This window comes from Pinus tabuliformis, chromosome 3_2 (genome assembly GCF_031772625.1).
Source record: "Pinus tabuliformis cultivar Carrire ecotype Pingquan chromosome 3_2, CPIR1, whole genome shotgun sequence".
Classification (NCBI taxonomy): domain Eukaryota; kingdom Viridiplantae; phylum Streptophyta; class Pinopsida; order Pinales; family Pinaceae; genus Pinus; species Pinus tabuliformis.
In genome coordinates, this window is record NC_142302.1 from 120,290,235 (window position 1) to 120,297,873 (window position 7,639).

Consider the following 7,639-nt stretch of genomic DNA (forward strand, 5'->3'; position numbering starts at 1 on the left):
AAACTATGATTATTATCAAAATTCAAGATGATTATTAGCAAAACTCAACAAACCTATACACGTACATTAGATTTACAAACTACGATTATTATCAAAATTTTCTCACCATAAAATATAAAATAAGTTTTTCAAAAATTATGGGAAGCACTTTTTATCAAAAGTATGTCGTTCAAGCCTGCCTTTGCCCATGGTAACAATTATATTTGTGCAATCTCTGTGATTTTTGAAGTTTTTGTGAACAACCAACAAGACCAAAAGGGTAGAAGAATTTCATATTCAACAAAATAGAGGAGAACAAGGCTTCTACATCCAAAACTAACAAATGAATACCCATGTCCATGAAGCCCCTTTATTTATAACATTTGAAGACATTGGAGGAACTCCTACTTTTGTTCCCACCATTGTATAATAGCTGAATGGTCCCACTAGTGACCTGCATTTTCACAAAGTTGAATAAAAAATCATGAAATTTTTAGCTGAAAAACAATTATGCTAACTAAAACAAACAAAAAGGATTAAAATATAAAGTTAAATTCCATAAAAATATTATTGAAATGTGTGGAAGTATTGGCTGATTGGTGAGATCCATAGTATTAATCATTCTATGAATGGTGTGGCCTTATACCACTAGAATGACATGAGTTTCATAGGGATAAATTTTGGTGAAAGAACAAAAACAACCACTAAAATCAAGTATAACAACAAAAAAAGATACACATTTCCACTGCTCCTGGTGATTTTGAAGAGGGACCATGGAATAGAATCATCATTGACTTTAACAAGGTGACCAATAATCTTGCCAACCATTGGGATTATAGGTCTCCAAGGAGAATCTGCCACCATGACTATCTGGTTTGTTTGACATGTAGAAGGATCCAACTTCATCTCCTCCGGGCACAAGGTATAGTTTTCCATGCATATTTTTCATCTGCCACTGAGAGGCATCATAATAGTAGTCTATCATGCCTTTTCAAAAGAAGCCCTTGACCACTACACAATCAGAGGTTGGCACTGTAATGGCAGAAGGTGCCAAGGGAGGTATCTTGTCCTGCATGTAAAACTATAATTCTACTTCAAAGGGAACTATGAGTAGTGAATTTTCTGAGCAATACTTGCTTTTATTTAGTGTAGGGAAGCCACCCTTGGTGTTCAGACGCTGAATGTAGGACACCCAATATGCAGTCCCAAAGTTTTCATGGAAGCTGGCCTCTGCCATAACTTGCTTAGTGCCTCCACAATCTGAACCAAACTTTGATGTTGTTTGGTTTCATGAAGCCAAGAAAAATTATTAGTCTTTAGTATGTTCGAAATAATAATGAGAGGGGGGTGAATCAGTATTATCAGATCAATAATTTTATTTCCCAAATAGATTTATATACGCTACTTCAGTGAAGTGAACTAGCATGTACACACGACTATGATTAAGGAAACTAGTGTATATCCAGAGAACTTGTGATTTAGTCAATTTATCATGTGTTGAGCTTAAACCAGTATATCAGATATTTATTAGACAGTGCAGTAAAGGCAGAATAAGTCATCACACATAAGCAACACACATGAACACCAATATTTAAGTTGGAAACCCAATGTGGGTAAAAACTGCCTGCTGCCGTCATCTCTGTCTTCTTTTAATAATAAGAAAATCTGTTTACAATCTTGTACTAGTGTAGACTCATACCAATACGCAGGCTTCTACTTGCAGAAGGCTACAACCTTTTCTCATTCTCCAGCTTCTACTGGAAGGGAGCTACAACCCCCTAGCTCTTGTACTAGCCAATATGTTTACTAGTACATAGGTGCCGGCCTACAGAAAAACTCCAATCTTCCACCAAGGATCATGTTTCATGAATTTCCAGACTGGATACTCCTGGGATCACAACACCACAATCTGAAGGCCACGTTTCATCAAATTTTCATACTAGACCCATCAACACTTTTTAAACTTAAACTGCATCAACCAATATTCAGTTAATCTGAACAATCAGATCACTGACACCAAAACACTGTGCTGAACCCAGAACCCGACATCATCATTCAAAACCAACTGTAACCTCAAAAATCATGCATTAGAGTGTATACGCTACTTGGATGAACCCAAACTGTGTGTATATGCCACTTCCGTTAATTGAACCTGTGTATACCTTCAAAACTACTGCAAACATAAACTTTTGAATCAAGTATGTACCAACTATCAATATACTGAATATCTACTGTCAACTTTCAGAGCTTTACATAGACAGGGACAGAGATCACTTCTTCTCATTTATACAATCAATAAATCAAGTGATAGACATCAGTAAAACAATAGAATTTGATTAGATCGATTAGTCAGATCTGAAAAGGAAGCTTTTCTTTTGTATACACTACTTGAAAGAACCGAACCTGCGTGTATACGCTTTTTGGTCGAGACGAACCTGCATACAGATCTGCAAACATTGACTTTCAATTCCAGACTTCAAACAAACCCAGATCTTGATAGATAATGAATAAAACAGGCGCAAAACATCAGATCTAGTCTCAACCAATATCAGATCATTCAAGAATAAGTCATTTCATGTCTCATGATCTTGATCCAACATTGAACTCAAGGTGCACATAAATATTTTAGATTTGGTCCCAAACATAACCCTACAACATAAAATATAATTCAGATAGAAGTATTCCTTAGAAACTTATTTCTTGCACACTTGGCCTAACGATCTTCTCCTCCTTATATACTCTTAGGCCTTTCTCAATACCTTGGACCAAAACCACTTAGGACCAATACCTTGGACCAAATACCTAGGGTCAGTACCTTGGACCAAATACCTCACACAAAATAACTTGGATTAATACCTTGGATCAAAATACCTTGGACCAAAAACTTGGTTTTCCAACATGTACGTGCTTTTCCTATTGTGAAAGTGCGTGTATACATTATACGCTCCTTTTGTTCTATTAACCTACGTGTATATGCTCCTTGGACAAAGTGAACCAGCGTATACCTTTCTTTCTTCATTCTTTGGAGTCTGATATGTAATCCTTTATTGTTGACCTGCTGCACTGTGAACTGTTATCTGAGTGAGTTTCCATCAAGGACAACACCTATATCATAATGCCAACAATCTGCCCCTTTGGACTTGATGGAAAAAACAACATCAAGGCACTCTCCCCTTTTGACATTAAGGGCAAAGGGCAGACCAAGATATTCTCTCCCTTTGACATACATTATGTTATCCTGAGTACATGCTGAATTCTCTGATTGAGCTCCCCTTTGTACATACTAAGATGCACTGAAACCATCCATGCTCCCCTTTGTACATACTGAGATGCACTAAAACTATCCATGCTCCCCCTGAGCACATGCAGAGTCTGCAAAAATATTCTCCAAAAAAACATGACTCTATAACTCTACTATGTGACTATGACCTTCCTGTCACCAATGACTCATACATACATCCATCTCCCAACCAAGTGGGGATATAACAAATTTGACTCATCCACCCAACCAAGTGGGGATATACCAATTGTTTATACATGACAAAAATAATAAATATTACATCATCCATCCCATGCAAAGTGGGGATACCAATTACATCATTTGTCCAAGAGGACCCATTCAAATGTATGAGAAGACATATCACACCCTAGACTTTTACATGACTTAAGCAACAAATGGTACAAATATATGAAGCCATAGTTGGACTCAGCAACCATAATGCCAACAATGCTAAATGTATGTGAAGGCTAATGCTCCCACTAAACTTGTGCTACCTGTGCATTGTTAACAAGTCAATGATCAAGGTAGCTTTGTCAGTCAGATAAAAATTAATGAAAAAAGCATATTGATAGACAACAGTCATCAATATCAAACAGAGCACCCATATCAGAGCTTGCACCACTATTTTTCCTGTCTGAAAAACATATATGCTCCTTGACCCACAGAGACTCACATGTGTATATGACTATACTTCATGAAACACGCATATAATAACCTTTCTATGAAAAATTTGGATTTAAAATGCAGGATGATGCAACAACTACTCCCAGCTTTTGTTTGAGATATTCAAACATTTCTCTGGGCAGTGGTTTAGTGAATATATCAGTAACTTGTTATTTGGAGGGAACATACTCCAATTTGACCTTTTGTTCAAGCACTTGTTTATGTAGAAAATGGTACTTGATGGATATGTGCTTGGTCTTGGAGTGCATGACTGGATTCTTTGAAATACTGATGGCACTTGTATTATCACATAGAATGGAGATAGGTGGAGTATATGTGATCTAAATGTCTTGCAAATTTTGCATCATCCAAAGTAGTTGTGTGCAACAAGATGCAGCATCCACATATTCTGCTTCAGTTGTAGATAAAGCAATTGAACTTTGTTTCTTGCTGAACCAAGACACTAACCTAGAACCCATATAGAATGCACCACTAGTGCTTTTTCGATCATCAACACTTCCTGCCCAATTTGCATATGTATATGCATGAAGAATAAGATCTGCATCTCTAGGATACCATAAACCAAAGTCCTGTGTTCCTTGAAGATATTTGAAAATTATTTTGACTTCCTGAAGGTGTGATTCCTTTGGATTTTCTTGGAATCTTCCAATTGTTCCTACTGCATGCATGATGTTAGGTCAGGGACTTTGTTAGATAAAGTAGACTACCAATCATGGATCTGTAAGTTGGTTGATGTACTACCGCTGATTCATCATTTGAGTTGAGACTACATCCTGTTACCATTGGGGTACATACAGGTTTAGATTCTTCCATTCTGTACCTTTTCAAGATCTGTTTGAGATATTTGGTTTGTGACAGAAAAATACCATCTTTATTTTGTTGAACTTGTAGGCCAAGAAAATAGGTAAGTTCACCAAGAAAAATTCTGACTCATCGATTCTTCATTGTTACCAAAAATGATATCATCAACATAAACAATAATAATTAACAATTTATCAGTTTCAATCTTTGTATATAGATTGCTATCTGCTGAACCTTTTGTAAAACCTTGTTTGTGTAGATATTTTTCAAGGTGGTAATACCAGGCCCTTAGAGCCTGTTTCAGACGATATAGAGCCTTTTTGAGTCTGCATACAAGTTTTGCATCATTTCCAAGAATGAATCCTTCTGGCTGTTCTATATAAACTTCTTTTTTCTAAATCTCCATTCAGGAAGGCTGATTTTACATCCATTTGGTATACTTTGAATTTCTGAAAGCTAGAAAGAGAAAGAAACATCCTTATGGCTTCAAGTCTAGCAACAGGTGCAAAAGTTTCTTCAAAATCTATACCTTCTTGTTGAGCATACCCTTTACAAACAAGTCTCGCCTTGTTTTTAATGACTTCTCCATTTTCATTCAGCTTGGTTTTGAATATCCATTTAGTTCTTATAATATTTTTATCATGAGGTCTAGGAACTAATTCCCAAGTATCATTTTTTTCAATTTGCTCAAGTTCTTCATCCATGGCCTTGACCCAACATTCATCTTTACATGCTTCTTTTACATTTTGAGGTTCGGTGGAGGATAGTAATGCTAGATCGCTTGAGGTCCCTGTAATAGTTCTTCTTGTTTATACACCTGCCTCTTTTGCCCCTAAAATTTGAGTTTCTGGATGATTTTTCTGAACATACCTGGATGGAGTCTTTTCTTCTACCATTATCTCTTCTTCCGGTGCTTTATTGGTTTCTTCTTCAATATGATTTTGATTTGATGTGGGAAACTAACCCCCATCTTCTGCATTGTCATAATCTTCTGTTGATTTTATATGTTTTGGATTTTTTCATGCCTCATCAACTACAACATCAATGCTTTCAACAATTTCTCCAAGTCTTTTATTATAACATTTATATCCTTTACTTCTGGAAGAATAACCAAGAAGAATACCTTCATCTGCTCTGGGTTCAAACTTACCGAGTTTTTCATCAGTCGTTTTGATAAAAAATTTGCTTTTAAAAACTTTAAAGTATTTTATAGTAGGAGTCTTACCATACCAAAGTTCATGTGGAGTTTGAGTGCTATTTACCTGAACATTTTCTTGGTTGAGAATAGTTACGGTAGCGAATGCAGCTTCACCCCAGAAGGTTGCAAGAGTTCCAAATTCATCTAGCATAGCTCGAGCCATTTGTTGAACTATTCTGTTCATTCTTTCTACCACACCATTTTTCTGAGGAGTCCTTGCGGTGGAGAATTGCCTTTTTATTCCATGTTGTTCACAAAAGTCAAAGAATTCATTCGAGGTAAATTCCCCTCCTCGATTAGATCTGAGGCATTTGATTTTTCGATCTGATTCATTTTCAACCAAAGATTTGAAGGCTTGGAACTTTTCAAATGCTTCATCTTTATGTTTTAGAAGACCTATCCAACACATTCTAGAAAAACCATCAATGAACAAAATAAAGTATTCTTCTCCACGAGGTGAATTTTTCCTTGATGGTCCACATAAATTAGTATGGACAAGTTCAAGAGGCTTACTAGCTGACCCTTCTTTTTCCATGAAGTGAACTCTGGTTTTCTGTTGGAAATAATACTGAGAGGGGGGGGGGTGAATCAGTATTATCAGATCATTAAAACTTTTTCAATGCTCAAAAACATATACGCTACTTCAGTTAAGTGAACCCGCGTGTACACGCTTCTGTGTCTAAAGCAACTAGCGTATATCCATAAATCTTATGATTCAGTTAGCTTATCTTCAGTAAATGCATCAGAACATTATTAACCATATTAACAGTAAACAGGTGCAGTATAACAGAACAGATCATCACACAAAAGCCACACACATGAACACAAAGATATAAGGTGGAAACCCAATGTGGGTGAAAACCACCTGCTGCAAGTCATCTCAATCTTCTTCTTAATAAGAAAATCCTTTTACAATATTTGTACTGGTGCAGTCTTATACCAGTACGGGAGCTACAACCCCCTTTGCTCTTGTACTAGCCGATCCATTTACTAGTACGCAGGCTGCCACCTGCTACAATGCTCCAAAGATCTCCTTTAGCTTTTGTACTAGCTTAGATACTAGTACGTAGGTGCTTGCCTACAATCTTCTCACCTCCAGGTACCACGTTTCATCAATTTTCAGACTGGATACACTGAAGCACAACACATAATCTGTAAGGCCACTTTTCATCCAATTTTCATACTGGACCCATAACTATCATTGAAGCTCAAAACAATCATCAAACTCTGAATCACTGAAACCCTGTTAACAACACCGTCACCAGAACACAGAGCAGACACAGAACTCTGTAATAATCATCAGACCCATCTGAAACTTCAAGTATCAAGCTTTACAATGTATACGCTACTTCAATGAATCAAACCCGCGTGTATACGCGCTTTCGCCAAAGACAACCCGCGTACAGATCTAAAAATAATTTCTCATAACTTGCAGCTGTACCAGACATCAATCATACTCATAATACTTATAGAACAATACATGCGTCAGTATGTAGATCTAGAATAAGCATCATAAAGATATTGGATTTCAGAGATCTGTGGTTTGTGCTTCTTGAATTTTTGACCGGAGAATCCACAGTAGTAGAATTTTTACACCAACGTTTCAAATCCCAAATGGGATCCATCATCAGGGTAAAGAGAAAGATGATGAGAAAGATGAAAAAGAAGAGCCAGATGGAGGAAATAAATACTCATGA

General features: G+C 36.6%; 1 pseudogene; it reads right to left on the reverse strand.

The window, feature by feature from the left end:
- Positions 1 to 276: 276 nt before the first annotated feature.
- LOC149180104 (uncharacterized) lies at positions 277 to 1,261 on the reverse strand (annotated as a pseudogene).
- Positions 1,262 to 7,639: the final 6,378 nt, after the last annotated feature.